At 44.5% G+C, this 19,209-nt stretch overlaps 1 protein-coding gene across 1 annotated transcript in view; it reads right to left on the bottom strand.

Moving 5' to 3' along the window:
- Positions 1-6,305, bottom strand: part of LOC144493963 (autophagy protein 5-like) — a 61,025-nt gene extending 54,720 nt beyond the window's left edge. Inside the window, exon 1 of the mRNA XM_078213538.1 lies at positions 6,194-6,305. The gene's annotated coding sequence lies outside the window, so the exon portion shown is untranslated. The remainder of the gene's footprint in view (positions 1-6,193) is intronic.
- Between the last annotated feature and the right edge of the window lie 12,904 nt (positions 6,306-19,209).

Here is a 19,209-nt window from a genome sequence, read left to right as displayed (position 1 = left end):
TTATCTTCCTCAATTGGACACAAATGGTGCTTCCTTCCCCTGGAGATTTTCTCTCTCACTGGATTGTATCTTTTCTGAGTATTCTGAAGTATGTCTTTAAAAGTTTGCCATTCCAGCTCCACTGAACAATCCATTAACCTAATTTCCCAGTTTACTTTAGTCAGCTCTGTCCTCGTATCCTTATAACGGGCTTCATTTAAGCTTAAAACACACATCTTAGACTCACTCTCCGCTCCCTCAAACTGAATACAAAGCTCAATCGTGTTATGATCACCAAAATCTAAGAGTTCCTTTGTCATGTCATCAATTAATCTTGTCTTTTTGTACATTACCAGATCTAGAATGGTCTGTTCACTGGTTGGCTGCTCTAAGAAACTGTCCCAAAAACACTATGAATTCACCTTTCAGGCTATCTTTGCCAAGCTGATTTGTTCAACCTATATGTAGATTAAAATCACCCATGATTACCGCTGTACCTTTATCACAAGCCCCAATATTTCTTCCTGTATATCTCCTCCAATAAGGTAACGACTGTTAGAGAACCTATAACCTACTCCCGCAAGTGATTTCTTACCTTTGCTATTGTTTACCTCTACCCAAAACTGATTTTACATTTTGACATTTAGAATTAAGGTAATCTTTCTATTGTAGAGCTACCCTCCACCTTTTTCTAGCTTCCAGTCCTTCTGGAATGTCAAGTGGCCCTGGTCACGTTGTAGCCATGTCTCTGTAATGATGATCAGATCATACACATTTACTTCTACTTCATCTGACAATTCATCAGTTTTGTTAGGAATGCTTAGTGCATTCAGATAAAGAGCCTTCAGTTCTGCCTTTTTTCTATTTTTGAAACCTCTGGCCTTATCTGCTGCCATGCTCTGTCCCTTCCTGTCAAGCTGATAATCAATTCCCTTATCTCAACCTTTTTTTTGCTTTGCCCTTTTCCTTTAAATTACCACAAGTTCCTCCACCGCCTCTGGCGATGATCTTTGCGTCGTCGATGGAGACGGGAGAGGTGCCGGAGGATTGCGGATGTGGTTCCTATTTTCAAGAAGGGGAATAGGGATAGCCCAGGAAATTACCGACCGGTGAGTCTAACCTCAGTGGTTGGTAAGCTGATGGAGAAGATCCTGAGGGATTTATGAGCATTTAGAGAGGTTTAGTATGCTCAAGAATACTCAGCATGGCTTTGTCAAAGGCAGATCGTGCCTTACGAGCCTGGTGGAGTTCTTCGAAAATGTGACTAAACACATTGACGAAGGGAAAGCGGTAGATGTGGTTTATATGGATTTTAGCAAGGCGTTCGATAAGGTCCCCCATGCAAGGCTTCTAGAAAAAGTGAGAGGGCATGGGATCCAAGGGGCTGCTGCCCTGTGGATCCAGAACTGGCTTGCCCAAAGGAGGCAGAGAGTGTGTATAGATGGGTCTTTTTCTAATTGGAAGTCGTTCACCAGTGGTATGCCCCAGGGATTTGTTCTGGGACCCTTGCTGTTTGTCATTTTCATAAATGACCTGGATGAGGAAGTGGAGGGATGGGTTGGTAAGTTTGCCGACGACACAAAGGTTGGTGGGGTTGTGGATAGTCTGGAGGGATGTCAGAAGTTACAGAGGGACATAGATAGAATGCAAGACTGGGCAGAGAAGTGGCAGATGGACTTCAACCCAGATAAATGCATAGTGGTCCATTTTGGCAGGTCAAATGGGATGATGGAGTACAATATAAAGGGAAAGACTCTTAGTACGGTAGAGGATCAGAAGGACCTTGGGGTCCGGGTCCATAGGACTCTAAAATCAGCCCCGCAGGTGGAGGAGATGGTTAAGAAGGCATATGGTGTGCTGGCCTTTATCAATCAAGGGACTGAGTTTAGGAGTCCGGGGATAATGATGCAGCTATATAAGACCCTCGTCAGACCCCACTTGGAGTACTGTGCTCAGTTCTGGTCGCCTCATTACAGGAAGGATGGGAAAAGATTGAAAGGGTGCAGAGGAGATTTACAAGGATGTTGCCTGGATTGAGTGGCATGCCTTATGAGGATAGGCTGAGGGAGCTCGGTCATTTCTCCTTGCAGAGACGTAGGATGAGAGGAGACCTATTAGAGGTATATAAGATGCTGAGAGGCATAGATCGGGTGGACTCTCAGAGGCTTTTTCCCAGGGTGGAAATGGCTGCTACGAGAGGACACAGGTTTAAGGTGCTGGGGGGTAGGTACAGGGGAAATGTTAGGGGGAAGTTTTTCACACAGAGGGTGGTGGGCAAGTGGAATCGGCTGCCGTCAGTGGTGGTGGAGGCAAACTCAATAGGGTCTTTTAAGAAACTCCTGGATGAGTACATGGGGCTTAATAGGATGGAGGGTTATAGGTAGGCCTAAAAGGTAGGGATATGTTCGGCACAACTTGTGGGGCCGAAGGGCCTATTTTGTGCTGTAGTTTTCTATGTTTCTATTAACCCTTGCCCTCACTGTTAAGTTTCAAGTTCTTTTTGCGACCCAAGTTATATGGCTCACCAGAACATTGGTCCAACACAGTTCAGGTGAAGACCATCTCAATGGTACAGCTCCCACTTTTCCTAGCACCGGTGCCAATGCCCCTAGAATCAAAATGCATTTCTCCCATACCAATCTTTGAACCATGCATTCATGACTCTAATGTCTTATTTACCTGCCCTATGCCAGTTTATTCGTGGGTCAGGTAGTAATCCAAATATTATCTTCGAGGTTCTGCTTTCTAATTTATCCCCTCGCTGCTCATAAGCCATAGGCAAAAACACTTTCCTAATCTATGTTGTTGCATCCTATGAGGACCATGACAAATGGGATCCTTCCCCTCTCATTGAAAGTTCCTCCCCAGCCCTGAGCAGATGCCCTGAACCCTGACACCAGACAGGCAACACTTGCACTCGGCTAGAGACTGTATCTGTCCCCCTGGCTATGTTTGCTCCTGCCACCATATTCCTATTTACTCCCCTTACTTGAATGGCTTCCTGCCTCACTCAGTCACACCCTCCTGTCTCTGACCACTAACCATATCAGAAGACACTATTCTAAGGGGTGAGATCACCTCTTGGAACAAGTTGCCCAGGTAACTTCCCCCCTCCTTGATGCAACATTTCACATTTTCTGTTTCAAATTTATCAACTCAACTTAATAGCCGAGCTAAATTCTTATCAGAATAAAAGAAATAGGAAGTAGGCCATTTGAACCTACTCCACTTTTCAATACAATCATGGCTTATCTTCTCCCTCAACTCCACCTTCCTGCACTGACCTGATAACCTCTGATTCTCTTATTATCCAAAAATCTATCAATTTCTGTTGTAATTTCTCACCCCAGTCCTAAATGGCTGATCACTTATTCGGAGACTCCCAGGGCAGGAAATACATCCTCCCAGCATCTACCCTATCAACTCCGTTAAGAATTTTGTGTGTTTCAATGAGATCATTCACAGTCTTCTAAATTCCAGTCTATTCAATCAATTCTCTGAGGACAATCCTCTCATTTCAGGAATCTGTCCACTGAATCTTTGCAGCATTCCCTCCAAGACTAGGTGACCAAAAATGTACACAGTACGCCAAGTGTGGCCTCAAGTACAGTTTATAAAATTACAATAAGACTTCTTCACTCTTCTACTCAAACCCCTTTGTAATTAAAGCTATCACACTATTGCTTTCACAATTGATTGTTGTACCTTAATGTTAACTTTATAATAAGCACAAGGATACCCAGACACCTCTGAATCCCAACATTTCCCAATCTCTCAATTTAAAAAAGATTTATTTGCATCCATCTAACATGGATAACTTCAGACTTCCAATGAAGTCTTATTTTAGAAAAAACAGACATTTAGATACATAAAGATGAAGCATTTCAAATTGTGCGGATTAAAGCAGTCATAGAATCCATACAGTGTCAAAGGAGGTCACTCGTCCCATCAAGACTGCACCGACTCTCTAACAGAGCATCCCACCTAGGCCCTATTCCATAATCCTATGTATATACCTCACTAATCCCCCAAACCTTTACATCTTTGGACATTAAGGGACAATTTGGCAAGGCCAATCCACGTAACTTTCACATCTTTGGACTGTGGGAGGAAATCTAAACACCAGGAGGAAACCCACGCTGACAGTCACCCAAGGTTGAAATCAAATCCAGGTCCATGCCGCTGTCAGGCAGCAGTGGTAACCACTGTGCCACCTTATGTCTAGTTATGACAGTGTTATTTTACAAGTGGTTCAAACTCTCGAAATACACTTCTGATTTAGGTAAATATATCGGCGGTGGGGGGGGGGGGGTGTGATTTCAGAACAAACTTGTGTCAAGATTACAAAATCTAACTTCTGATCAGAATAGCAGCACTTTTCCTTAACCCTGGGCCTAGCTATGTGGATGCACAGGAAAAATATTGCAAAATACAAAAACAAAAGAAAAGGCTGCCAAATCCACACGAAGGGTTCAAGGCTTTTGGCAGCAATCCTTCAGCAAATTCGTGCCTTAACAAACACACATGTGGTTGGGGAGAAGAGGGGACGCAATCCTCTGATATTGGAAGGAAAGTGTTTAAAAAGAGCTCCAACATAAACAACAGCGGGAGTATAAAGTCAGACACTGAAATAGTCACTCTTGTAACATGTCAATGAAAGATGGCATTGAAAGGAAATCGCTGCATTGACAGTCAGACCTTTTCTCTCATAGCCCATTGCCTCCCAGCCCCATCACAACTGCCATTACAATCAGTAAGGATAGGCAACAACACCTCCTCCACGATTATCCTCAACAGTGGTGCCCCACAAGGCTGTATTCTCAGCCCCCTAGTATACTCCTTTTACACCTATGACTGTGTGGCCAAATTCCCCTGCAATTCGATTTCAAGTTTGCTGATGACCGTAGTGGGTCGGATCTCAAACAATGACGAGACAGAGTGCAGGAATGAGATAGAGAATCTGGTGAACTGGTGCGATGACAATAATCTCTCCCTCAATGTCAACAAAATGAAGGAGATTGTCATCAATCTAAGGGAGCGTAAAGAAGAACATGCCCCTGTCTACATCAATGGAGACGAAGTCGAAAGGGTCGAGAGCTTCAAGTTTTTAGGTGTCCAGGCCACCAACAACCTGTCCTGGTCCCCCCCCCTCCATGCCGACACTATAGATAAGAAAGCCCACCAGCGCCTCTACTTTCTCAGAAAACTAAGGAAATTTGGCATGTCAGCTATGAGTCTCACCAGCTTTTACAGATGCACCATAGAAAGCATTCTTTCTGGTTGTATCACAGCTTGGTATGGCTCCTGCTCTGCCCAAGACCGCAAGGATCTATAAAAGGTCGTGAATGTAGCCCAATCATCACACAAACCAGCCTCCCAGCCATTGACTCTGTCTACGCTTCCCGCTGTCTCGGCAAAGCAGCCAACATAATTAAGGACTGATGCATCTCGGACATTCTCTCTTCCACCTTCTTCCTTCAGGAAAAAGATACAAAAGTCTGAGATCAGGTACCAACCGACTCAAGTACAGCTTCTTCCCTGGGGCTGTCAGACTTTTGAATGGACTTACCTCGCATTAAGTTAATCTTTCCCTACAGCCTAGCTATGACTGTAACACTACATTCTGCACTCTCTCCTTCTCTATGAACGGTATGTTTTGTCTGTATAACACTCAAGAAACAATACACTATGATAATGTGTGACAATTATAAATGAAATCTATTTCCATTCAGAAGGGTCTCTTCTGCACTGTAGTATTCTGTGATTCCAATTGGCAGAGGGCCCCCTTGGCCTCATCGGCCACGCGCTCACGGATGCGGCCCCGCCCCCGCGAGTCCGGCCACGCGCGCTGGTGGCCTCGCCCCTGCCAACTCGGTCCGCCGAGCTCCCGCCCCGTTCAACACGGGGGCCGCCGAAGCCCCGCCCCTTACCGACGCCCAACTCCAGTCGCGCGCGCGCGCTGGCGGCCCCGCCCCGACTCCAATCCCGCGCACGCGCTGGCGGCCCCGCCCCCCTCCAGCTCGTGCCGCGCGCCCGTTGCCCAGCCCCGCCCCCTTGCCGAACCGCGTTCAGCAGCAGCAGCAGCAAAGTGACGGAAGCGGCCGCAGAGGCCCCGCCATCAAACCCAACTCTTACACACAGGCCAGGCCTTTGCCCTTCCACATTGACCGTCCTTTGCAGCCGCTACTACCTCCCGCACTGATATATGGCTCACCGCCGTCTCCCTGGTTCTCGAGCTACCAGCTCGGCTGCAGCTCCGCCGCTTCTTCACAAACTCAAAGCTAACGCGACGCTGCCTCACACATCCCCCCACACACGTCACCAACACACGTGACCCCCGACTCGGACCTTCCTCCCGGCAGCGCCAGCGGTAGGATGGGTGTGGGCGAGGCAACAGTGCAAGCTGACTGCGACAGCGCCACCCACTGCACTGGAGGACCGAAACACAGTCTCAGTGCAAGCACACAATGTGTGAAAGAAAGGTTCATCCATATAATCTCTACAATGCAGAAGGAGACCATTGGGCCCATCAAGTCTGCTCTGACTCTCCCAACAGAGCATCTTACCCAGGCCCCCCCTCCCCTCCCTCCCTCCCACACTATCCCTGTCACCCCATGCATTTACCCCACTAATCCCCCTAACATACACACATGTTGGGCCACTAAGGGGCCAATCCACCTAACCTGCACATCTTTGGACTGTGGGAAGAAACTGGAGCACCCGGAGGAAATCCACGCAGACACGGGGAGAACGTGCAACCTCCACACAGACACCGGAGGCTGGAATCGAACCCAGATCCCTGGCACTGTGGGGCAGCAGTGCTAACTACTGTGCCACTGTGCCACCCCAGGCTTGAAATGTTAGCTCTGTTCTCTCCAAAGATCTGTCAGACCTGAAATTTTCCAGCATTTTCTGTTTTTCCTTCAGATTCCAACATGCACAGTAATTTGCTTTTTAAAAAAATGATAGGTCCATTCAGACTGCAGCCATTCACATCTTATCTGCACACATTTTTAAAAATTTTCACTTTGCCTATTGTCACTCTCTTTGTGCTATGAAAAACATTATCATCTAAATCTCCCCTACTCTGTCACAGACCTCACCTTTTGTTCTTTCTCCCACCCATTGCTTGCTCAAAACCATTCTCAACCTGAAATGATAACTCTTGTTTCTCTACACAGATACTGCTGGACAATACTGAATATTTTCTGTTTTTATTTCAGATTTCCAGCAATCTTAGATGCTTCACTCCCTTGCACTCATTTGTGAAAAGAACAATGATTTTTAATGGGAGAACTTCGTGTTTATCCTTCCTACCAAAATGGACAATTTCACATTTACCCACATTTTACTTCATTTGCCAGATTTTTGCCCACTCACATAACCTATTTATGTCACTTTGTAGCTTCCTTACATCCTCTTTGCAATTTACTTTTATATCTATCTTTGTGTCATCAGCAAATTTAGCAACCATACCTTCTGTCCCTTCATCCAAGTCTTTTTGACAAATTGTAAGAAGCACTGATCCCGTTTGGAATTTCCCGTAACATCTCACTAGTCTCTTAGTTTTCAGCCAATAGGTCGTGCCCCACTGTCATCTTGGGTGATATTAATACTGTTCAGAGATTGAACCTTGGATCTATCTAGTTTATATGGATCAGAAACATGCGAGATGATATTTGATAAGAGGAAATCTATTTCAATACGGTTTCACTTTTTGAAATTCTCTTCAGCTCAAATTGTTTTAGAAACATTTTCTTTGTTATTTTTCTATTGCCTTACAAATACATTGTCACGACATACATATTTATATATATATCAGAATATTTTTTCATTGCATAGAGACCTTGGCCAGAATTCTCTGGCTGTTCACAGCCTTGATGTGGAGATGCCGGCGTTGGACTGGGGTAAACACAGTAAGAAGTTTAACAACACCAGATTAAAGTCCAACAGGTTTATTTGGTAGCAAAAGCCACACAAGCTTTCGAAGCTCTAAGCCCCTTCTTCAGGTGAGTGGGAATTCTGTTCACAAACAGAGTTTATAAAGATACAGACTCAATTTACATGAATAATGGTTGGAATGCGAATGCTTACAACTAATCAAGTCTTTAAGAAACAAAACAATGGGAGTGGAGAGAGCATCAAGACAGGCTAAAAAGATGTGTATTGTCTCCAGACAAGACAGCCAGTGAAACTCTGCAGGTCCACGCAACTGTGGGCGTTACAAATAGTGTGACATGAACCCAATATCCCGGTTGAGGCCGTCCGCGTGTGTGCGGAACTTGGCTATCAGTTTCTGCTCAGCGACTCTGCGCTGTCGTGTGTCGCGAAGGCCGCCTTGGAGAACGCTTACCCGAATATCAGAGGCCGAATGCCCGTGACCGCTGAAGTGCTCCCCAACAGGAAGAGAACAGTCTTGCCTGGTGATTGTCGAGCGGTGTTCATTCATCCGTTGTCGCAGCGTCTGCATAGTTTCCCCAATGTACCATGCCTCGGGACATCCTTTCTTGCAGCGTATCAGGTAGACAACGTTGGCCGAGTTGCAAGAGTATGTACCGTGTACCTGGTGGATGGTGTTCTCACGTGAGATGATGGCATCTGTGTCGATGATCCGGCACGTCTTGCAGAGGTTGCTGTGGCAGGGTTGTGTGGTGTCTTGGTCACTGTTCTCCTGAAGGCTGGGTAGTTTGCTGCGGACAATGGTCTGTTTGAGGTTGTGCGGTTGTTTGAAGGCAAGAAGTGGGGGTGTGGGGATGGCCTTGGCGAGATGTTCGTCTTCATCAATGACATGTTGAAGGCTCCGGAGTACAACGTTGTCCAGTACTTCCCCGGAGCGGAGAAGCTACGGCATCTCCTCCGGAGCCTTCAACATGTCATTGATGAAGACGAACATCTCGCCAAGGCCATCCCCACACCCCCACTTCTTGCCTTCAAACAACCGCACAACCTCAAACAGACCATTGTCCGCAGCAAACTACCCAGCCTTCAGGAGAACAGTGACCAAGACACCACACAACCCTGCCACAGCAACCTCTGCAAGACGTGCCGGATCATCGACACAGATGCCATCATCTCACGTGAGAACACCATCCACCAGGTACACGGTACATACTCTTGCAACTCGGCCAACGTTGTCTACCTGATACGCTGCAAGAAAGGATGTCCCGAGGCATGGTACATTGGGGAAACTATGCAGACGCTGCGACAACGGATGAATGAACACCGCTCGACAATCACCAGGCAAGACTGTTCTCTTCCTGTTGGGGAGCACTTCAGCGGTCACGGGCATTCGGCCTCTGATATTCGGGTAAGCGTTCTCCAAGGCGGCCTTCGCGACACATGACAGCGCAGAGTCGCTGAGCAGAAACTGATAGCCAAGTTCCGCACACACGCGGACGGCCTCAACCGGGATATTGGGTTCATGTCACACTATTTGTAACGCCCACAGTTGCGTGGACCTGCAGAGTTTCACTGGCTGTCTTGTCTGGAGACAATACACATCTTTTTAGCCTGTCTTGATGCTCTCTCCACTCCCATTGTTTTGTTTCTTAAAGACTTGATTAGTTGTAAGCATTCGCATTCCAACCATTATTCATGTAAATTGAGTCTGTATCTTTATAAACTCTGTTTGTGAACAGAATTCCCACTCACCTGAAGAAGGGGCTTAGAGCTTCGAAAGCTTGTGTGGCTTTTGCTACCAAATAAACCTGTTGGACTTTAACCTGGTGTTGTTAAACTTCTTACTGTGTTCACAGCCTGCCACCGCTGCCAGTCAGAACAGACTGGGCGGAGTTTTACTAGCACGTCCGCCCGAGGTTCATGCGAACCTGCCCGAGGCCAACGGAGAATGTCGTTCTCCAAGCCTCGCCTGCCCCCAGAATCAGGACGGGCATGTCGGTAAAATTCCTCGTAAAATTCCAGCCAGAGAGTTTGGCGTTCAGCCAAATCTCCATTCACTCAGCGGGACCAGTGAATCGCAACTGTGGGTGAGGTCGGAGAATCTGGCCCATTGCCTTCTTGATCAGTAATTTTGATTAATCGATGCTGGTGTCAGTTTGAGCTCATTCTTTTCCTATGTTTGTTAATGATCTTACATAAAGTAATTAATCTTCTGCACAATTAAAAGCTCTTGGAGCTTGCTGAGGTCATTGATATTAAAATGTCCTGCTATTTCTAAATGACTTAATTATAGTGATTATACTTAATCTTAAATTTTCAATCTCATAAAGCAATTGTAGTGTCAGTTTTGTATTCAAAATAAGTCCGGCTTTTCTGTTCACTAAGTACCTTCAATCAGAACATTTGGAAAGACAACTGTACCCATATCAAGTTTATATACTTAATACTTATTTTCAAATGTAAGAACTTGTAATCCTATAAGGTGAATGCAAGGGTAGTATGAATCTGATATTTATTGTTCTGTCCATTTAATCTTCTGAGAAAAACTTCCGCAAAGCTTCTCCCTCCAAAGACTAAACAATAGTTACTTACATACTTGTTATATTCATTACTATAAAATACATCAAAAGTAACTCAAAACAGCTAGAGTGCTGTGTGCAGTTCTGGTCACCACACTATAAGAAGGATGTGTTAGGGACCAGATCGGAAACTCCAAGGGTATTTTATGCAGTTAGCCTAGGCATTAACTTCTTCCTTTTGATTTTGACATTAGGGTGAGCATTAGGTGTTTGACTGCAGATATGATTCAATTGATCCACTGGGAAGCTTTTATCAAAACAAACTTTATTTAAGAACTCAGTTAGAATTAGCATGACCTCTACCAATCAAAATACTAAAACATGGCAAAGTATAATTCTTAACAGCTAGCAATCTCTATAATTCCAATTGTAAACAACATGCCCCATAGACATAAATTCCTTTTTCAGAATCAGTTAGCACCAAAAACCAATATGCTCACCTGGCTGCTAGATTTCCAGCCTTTTAACACCTCTGAACAGAGGTCCAGACAGATACCTGTCTTCTGACTCTCATAAAGCAACCTCCAGAGAAAGATCCACCCCCAAGCAGCAGAATCTCAGAGAAAGAGACTTATTTCCTAGCAGATCCCAATCTCTAAATCCAGAGAGAGAAAGAGAGACGGAGAAAGTGACCTTGCTCTAAAGATCTCAAACAGCAGACTGAGCTTGAGTTCTTTGTGTAAACCCAGCTTCACCATGTCACCTGATTGTTTTCTGTCAATCAATCCAATCAACTCCTATTCTTTCCAGGGGAAATAACAAAACAGCCTTAGTCTGGAATAAAACAAACATTCTAGCAATTTGCAGCAATTATGCTGCTACAGTAACAGCACGATGTTGCCGAACTAGACCCAGCAGCTCCGGTTAGAGCAGACTGTTAAAAAAACAATCCTGCACAAGATACATGACTCAAATACATTTCTCAAAGGCACAGTATCATCACAGATGTGATTGCACTATAAGGACACAGAGGAGATTTACAAGGATGTTGCCTGGACTGGTGTGTTTCAGCTATGATGAGAGGCTGGATAGGCTGGGGTTGTTTTCCCTAGAGCAGAGGACATTGAGCTGGGGAGAGGGGGGAGAGGGGGGAACCTCATTGAGCTGTACAGAATTATGAGGGATATAGATAGGGTAGATAGGAAGACACCCCTTAGTAGAAGGGTCAATGATCAGGGGGCATAGATTTAAGATAAGGAGCAGGAAATTTAATGGGGATTTGTGGAAAGGCTTTTTCACCGAGACGGTGGTGGGGATCTAGAAGTCACTGCCTAAAACGGTATTAGAGGTAGGATCCTCACAACATTTAAGTACCATTTAGATGAGCACTTGAAACAACATAGCTACAGGGCTATTGACTAAGTGCCAAAAAGTGGGATTAGTACAGGTAGGTGCTTGATGGTGGCGCAGACATAATGGGCCAAAGGGCCTCTTTCTGTGCTGTAAAACTCTCTAGGGGCGATCTTGAGTCCATGCTCGCCATCCACGGGAATGGCAGCAGCGACTCAAAACTTCGTGAAACCCCAGAGGTAACGGATCTCAATGGCGAGATCAACTTCTACCCATCGCCAGTGATGTAATCAGGTTCACGCCCATAACGGAAGACTCCCCAGCATCGGATTTGGAGTTACCCCAAGGATCCTTTGGGAAATTCCTCTTGGACCTTTACAGGTAAAGGTTTGTACAGCAATTGCCCAGAAGTCCTAACTTTCTCTGGACGATTGCATTGCGCTGGGAATCATCTGAAAATTCAAGTTAAATTGCAAACTTTGGATAGTTCTGCTAGGGTTACACCAATAGTTAGTCAGAAAAAGTTAGAAGAATTAAAACCTCTTCTATCTTCTGGGAGCTATTGTAGAGACCCAAGCCGATTCCGCCCCCCCTCCTCGCCCTATGGGACTCCCTGCACACCCTGACTATCCCTCCCCAAGGTTTTCCCCACCATCCCAACGCTCGAGTATTGTTTCTTACGTGCTATACCGACAAAGTATATCATACATAGAGAAGGAAAAGAGAGGGTACAGAATCAGTGAGAGAGTTTAAAAGAGTTAGAATACAGTTTTAGAAGCATAGACTGAGAGTAAAAGAGAGAATTAGAGGGTGTGTTGGGCACAGCTTGCAAGAAGTCACCACACGCTGGCACCATCTTGAATTTTTGATTCCAGAGGGCAATTGCTTTCTGACACTGGTTGGAAATTGTGGCTCAACATTATTTGATGCAAGCAGACTTTAGTTGAAGCTCCACTTCCATCTCTGTTAAACGTCTAATCTCCACCAAGTGGTACAAATTCGTACCTCTCCACAGTGCAGTGATATAGTTGAAAAGAATAAAAAACAGGGAAATGAAAAAAATCTTCACTGTATTCTTATACGCTCAGATAGGTATTAACGGACACCAGGCATTAAGTTATCCAACTGCCATTTTGGTCACTGTCATTGCTTTTCATAAGAGATTAAAAAGAGTCTACAAATAAAGTTCAGGCTGGGACAGGGAATTACCTCTGCTGCACTGCAAGGCTTCCTGTTTGTCAATGTGGTCACCATGGAAATAAAAGTTTACAATTGTTGTTCCTACCTGTTCCACAAGCTGAACCAAAAGGATGTTCCTTCAGGAGTGAATGCGTGTATCATGTCGTAATAAAAGTCCTTGCTTATGTTTCCAAGGAAATCTTTCACATGCCGCTCCATAATAAGAAAAAAACACTCAAGCGTGATGATCTTATGAAATGGGCTTCTTGAGAAATTCTAACCAAAGAATACTGCACAGAGAGAAGTCTAATTTGAAACATCTTTCCTCAAAGTTCAAAATCTGGAATTCGATCCCTCCTAAACTCTGTGATCAATAGATCAATTGTTGTCTTCCAAACTGAGATCAATTGATCTTTGTTGGGTAAGGCTATCACAGGATATGAAGCAAGAATGAGCAAAGTGGAGATGAGGGATAAATTAGCCATGATCTCATTGAATGGCAGAAGAGGCTCGTGTGGCTGAATGGCCTACTCCTGTTCCTAAATTGCATAGGCTGACTCCTCATGGCAGGCCTGAGTGAGTTAAATACTGTGCCATTAACAATAACATTCCTATTTAACCCCACATATCCATCTCTCATTATAGCAGAGCTTAGCTATTACAAAGCTGTAGGAATGTTTCTTAAAGAGACTTCTTCACCACCACCCCTACCTCATCCCTTGTCCGTACTCTCCTGAAGCAATTACCATGCTGCAATGGGTTCAATAGATCGCATAAGTCCCCCCTATCCAAGTACTTTGCCCATGAAACCATTCTTAATGTATGAGCTTGTGTTCCAACTGGAGTTATTTCAATGTTGGCAGCATCTCAACAAGAATAAATGGGTGACTGTCAGCAGTTGTCCCCCTTAGTTGAAGGGTCAGTCACAAGGAGCCTTAGGTTCAAGGTGAGGGGCAGGAGTTTTAGTGAGGAAAAACCTTTTTACTCAGCGGGTGGTGACAGTCTGAAGTTGCTACCTGGGAGGGTGGAGGCGGGTTGCCTCACATCCTTTAAAAAGTATCTGGATGAGAACTTGGCACATCATAACATTCAGGACTATGGGCCAAGTGCTGGTAGATGGGAGTAGATAGGTAGGTCAGATTTTTCTTACATGTCAGTGCAGACTTGATGGGCCAAAGGGCTTCCTCTGTACTGTGCGATTCTGTGAGTCTATGATGCTGTGATTAAAATCTTCTTCAATCTCTGTCAAAGGCAGGTCGGCACACAGCACCTTGAGTAGGACAAGGATGCAGATCCTGAATTCTCCCCAGCCGGAACCGGGATCGAGTCCCTTACTGTTGGCACCAACCTGATCCACATCAGCCATCCAGCCAACTGAACCAACCTGCTCCACAAGGAGACCAAGTTGCTCTGACAACATACACATTACACATGCATGTTTTAGTCTAGAGTAATGAATAGTGATGATAGTGATGATAGTGGCTCCATTAGTCTTCCCTTACCCATTCTCACCATATGCCATTGGCATTTATTGGAAGGACTTGCAGATTGATACTCAACCTGTTTGACCACATTATAAATGCAATTATAAATCTTAGAATGGAACTTGAACCTGGAGATTCTAGCTCAGATTCTAGCTCAGAGGCTACCCACTGTGTCACAAGTCCGCCTCAGCATGGAAATACTTGCTCCGTAGAGAACTGAAGCTTTTTTTAATGGCAAATCTAAGTGAAACAAACATGTTCTGATCATATTATTTATTTCCTCGGGTATTATTCAGAACAAAAATCATTAAAGTAAAGCATCACTTCATGTGTATGTATCAGCTCCAGTTTCATTGCCTCAAAGAACAAAGAACAAAGAACAATACAGCACAGGAACAGGCCCTTCGGCCCTCCAAGCCCGCGCCGCTCCCTGGTCCAAACTAGACCATTCTTTTGTATCCCTCCATTCCCACTCCGTTCATATGGCTGTCTAGATAAGTCTTAAACGTTCCCAGTGTGTCCGCCTCCACCACCTTGCCTGGCAGCCTCACTGAATTTCCCTCCTCAAGATATAATAATGTCAAATCTTTTAGCATTTTTAATTGAAAATTCAAATATTGCCCATATACACATAACTAGAATACTTGCAGTTCTGCTTTTCGGTTATGTCTACTGTGTCTAGACTTGTAAAGGTGTCTTTGGCAGATGCTCTCGATTTCAATTGTTTTTGAATTGTTGTTAGTGTTACTACTCAACAAAGTTGTTTTGTTCATGTTCTTGTTACTATAGCTATACTTTGTTCCCTATTATGACGATGAACTTACTAATTATCCTGAAAAATCCCTTTTTATTACAATGATAGTGGTCATAATTTCTTCCATTTTCCTGTGATACAATAGCATGAAGTTTTGATTTGGGCCTCTGGTCCAGTAGAAATCATGCAGTATGTAATTAGCATGCCGCCCTGTTCAGTGTGTTGATTTGGACTGTATTTCCAATCAAACACTGAGTAGGTGACTATTCAGCATGAATAACACCTCTGGTAGACGGAAAAGGAAGTGGGTTTGGAAGGAGGTTTGGCGAGTGGCTGCAATGATTCTTGTAGATGGTACAGACTGCTGCCACTCTGCGCCCAGTAGTGGAGGGAGCGAATGTTTAAGGTGGTGCATGGGGTGCGAATCAAGTGAGTTGCTTTGTTCTGGCTGCTTTGCTGTGTCGCTTCAATGTTTGGGACCTGCATTTATCCAGGCAAATGGACAATATTTCACCTTACTGCTGATTTGTGGCTTGTAACTGGTGGACAGGCTTTGGATTGTTAGGAGATGAGTTACTCCCTGCAGGACTCCCAATCTCTGACTTAAGTAAGTTATTTATTAGTCACAGGTAGGCTTACATCAACACTGCAATTAACTTACTGTGAAAATCCCCTCGTACAGTGGTATGTACTTGCTCTTGTAGCCATAGTAAGACTATAAGACCACAAGACATAGGAGCAGAATTAGGCCACTCGGCCCATTGAGTCTGCTTCAATCATGGCTGATTTTGTTTCTCATCCTCATCCTCCTGCCTTTTCCCCATAACCCCAGATCCCCTTATTAATCAAGAACTTATCTATCTCTGTCTTAAAGACATTCAATGGCCTGGCCTCCACAGCCTTCTGCGGCCAAGTGTTCCACAGATTCACCACTCTCTGGCTGAAGAAATTTCTCCTCATCTCTGTTTTAAAGGATCATCCCCTTAGCCTAAGGTTGTGCCGTCTGGTTCTAGGTTTTCCTACTAGTGGAAACATCCTCTCCACGTCCACTCTCAGTATCCTGTATTTAGATGGCTGATGATTGGTTTTGTCCATGACTATGACTTTTCTTCCTAGTGGCTCCTTTGTTGAGGCATGGAGTGTCTGGCTCCAATGGCTTCCCATCCTGATGCCCGTAGGCCCTCTCTAAGGAGCTGCTGGACTCTGCGCACAGCAATGGCTCATTCTGACAATCTTATCGTCTTTGGCTGCCCACCTCCCTGGAGCAGGCTGTTGACTTTGCTCCCAGCCAAACCCTGGGAAACTCACCTGGAGGTGTGAAAGCATCAGGGAACTCGTCTTTCAACAGGAACCTGATCATTAACTCTATTGTTCTCTTCACAGATGCTGACTGACCTGCTGAGCATTTCCAGCAATCTCTGTTTCCGATTTCTAGCATGTATTCCCTTTGTATTTGCATGAATACCTTAAGTTAAAGTTTATTTATTAGTCACAAGTAAGGCTTACATTAAGACAGCAATGAAGTTACTGTGAAATTCCCCTAGTCGCCACAGTCCGGCACAATGCACCTAACCAGCATGTCTTTCAGAATGTGAGAGGAAACCCACGCAGACACGGGGAGAGAATGTGCAAACTCCAAACAGACAGTGATCCAAGCTGGGAATTGAACACACGTCCCTGGTGTTGTGAAGCAGCAGTGCTAACCACTGTACTACTGTGCTGCCCCGCCACTGTGCTACCCTACCTTGGAAGTATTGTCACTGTCGTAATGTAATAAACAAAAGAATGATCCCAGGGAGGTGTAAAAGGTAATGTTTAACAATAGGAGAAAGAACAGCTGTGGGAAACGTACAGCTTAACCTGCAATCTTATTTATTATCTATTTAAATATGATCATTGGTACTTTGTCATAAATGTTATGGACAAGGTGAATTGTGCCTTAAGCAGGTGCACTGGTACTTGTTTTCAACAATTAAATGCAGTGCATGTAAAGAGTTTACCCTAGAATATAAATCAAAAAATGAACAACTACAGACAGAAAGACTGAGTAATATGACGCACTGTTCTTTATTCTTGGGGCTTGGTTAGCTCAGTTGGCTTGATGGCTGGTTAGTGGTCCTGAATTGTGCCAACAGCATAAGTTCAATTCCTGTACCAGCTGAGGTTATCCATGAAGGCCTTCTCAACCTTGCTCCTTGCCTGAGGTGAGGTGATCCTCAGGTTAAATCACCATCAGTTAGCTCTCCCCTTTGAGGAGGAGAGCAGCCTATGGTCATCTGGGAGTCTGGTGACTTTACCTTTAATCTTCAATTAGCCATGAAACATCTTTACCTTCTCCAACTGAGTGATAGGACACAAGTGCATTCCTGTTTAGTGTGACCTCAATCTCAGTCAGAGAACATTGGGTGAAATAGCAGGCCATTTAGCCCCTGAGCCCATTCTGTCATTTAAGTAGATCTCATCTGGTCTGGATCTCAACTCCATCCACTAGCTTTGATTCAGTAACCCTCACTGCTCTTACCTAACAAAAATCTATCAGCCCTGGTTTTGAAGTTTTCAATTGACCAAGACACAACAGCTATTTGATGAAACAACTCCGGGGGTGCAATTTTCCCAGGAATTATGGCAGGCGGGACAGAAAATGCAGCGGACCATGTGAAGGTCCATTGACCTTGGGTGGGAATTTCCAGTCTTAAGGTGGAAAATCCCACCCTGGATTTCCACTTTCCTTCGTGTGGAGGATTGAATCCTGAGGTGACCCCAAAATGCCCTCGCTCTAATTTTAATGTTATGCCTACTTGTCTTGAACTCCCAGCACATCTGAGCGGTTTCCCTCAATCTGGTGATGGTAATGAGGGGTTAGGGGTAGGGTTGGCGTTTTCAAAGAGCCCATTCCAAAGAAAGAAAGAACTAACCCAAAGCACTTTATAGCCAATTACATACTTTAGAAGTGTGGTCACCGCTGTAATTTAGGGAATGGAATTTTTTTTTTGATTTGATTTGATTTATTGTCACATGTATTAACATACAATGAAAAGTATTGTTTCATGCATGCTATACAGACAAACCATACTGTTCACAGAGAAGGAAAGGAGAGAGTGCAGAATGTAGTGTTACAGTCATAGCTAGGGTGTAGAGAAATATCAACTTAAAGCATTGTTAGGGAGTTTAAAAGAGTCAGAATGAAGTTTTAGAAGCGTAGAACGAGAGTAAAAGATTTAATTAGAAGGTATGCTGGGCACAGCTTGAAAGAAGCCGCTCCGGCGCCATCTTGAAAAACAAGAAGAATTCACTGGCATTGCAGGTGGCACTGCACATTTCATGGAACATTAAACAGTTTAGTTCAATATTCCACTCATGAAAAAATTAGCTTGAAGTCCAGCTGTGCGTCACTGTGGTTACAACAAAAATCCGTTCCCGATGACCAGGTGTTTCAGACAGGTTGTAACTTATCCAAAGACCATGATTCATGCTGTTCATTATGTAAATTATGAGCTTACTTATTAATGGAGTTACTGTGACTTAATGCCACTCCTGTGATGACCTTAATTTCAGGAGATCACACACAGTCAATGGGTAAAAGCATTAGAGGAGAAAGAGATATTGTAGTCACCAGAGCCTCATTATTAATTGAACCACAGCTCTCCAGCCTGGTACGCGATGATATTGCTTAATACCAAGTCTCATTAATTCAACTAGAAAACAAAACCTTTGTCCAGATTACCATGGAGAAGAATTTCCTCTTCGCTGCAGCTGAAAAGTTTGTGTTCCCTGGGAGCAGCAAAAAGACAAAGTTCTGTTCCTTCAGGTTTCGCTGTGACTGTGCTGTCTCGGGATTTCTCTGGACTTCCCCTGTAGCTGTCAATGGGTTTCACATCGGTGCAAGTCAATCATCGCTATTGTAATCAGACACAATGGTGCCCTCCCAACTTTCCTTCTCATTCGGTGGTGGTTTTGTTCAAAGGGCTGATAGTGCGGTGATGTTTGAAAAGAGCTGCAAAAGAGGTCTTTATAGAATCCATACAGTGCTGCACCAATCACAATC

This window comes from Mustelus asterias, chromosome 5, assembly GCF_964213995.1.
Source record: "Mustelus asterias chromosome 5, sMusAst1.hap1.1, whole genome shotgun sequence".
Classification (NCBI taxonomy): Eukaryota; Metazoa; Chordata; class Chondrichthyes; order Carcharhiniformes; family Triakidae; genus Mustelus; species Mustelus asterias.
The sequence above is the reverse complement of the archived record's forward strand: the minus strand, read 5'-3'. Positions and strand labels throughout refer to the sequence as shown.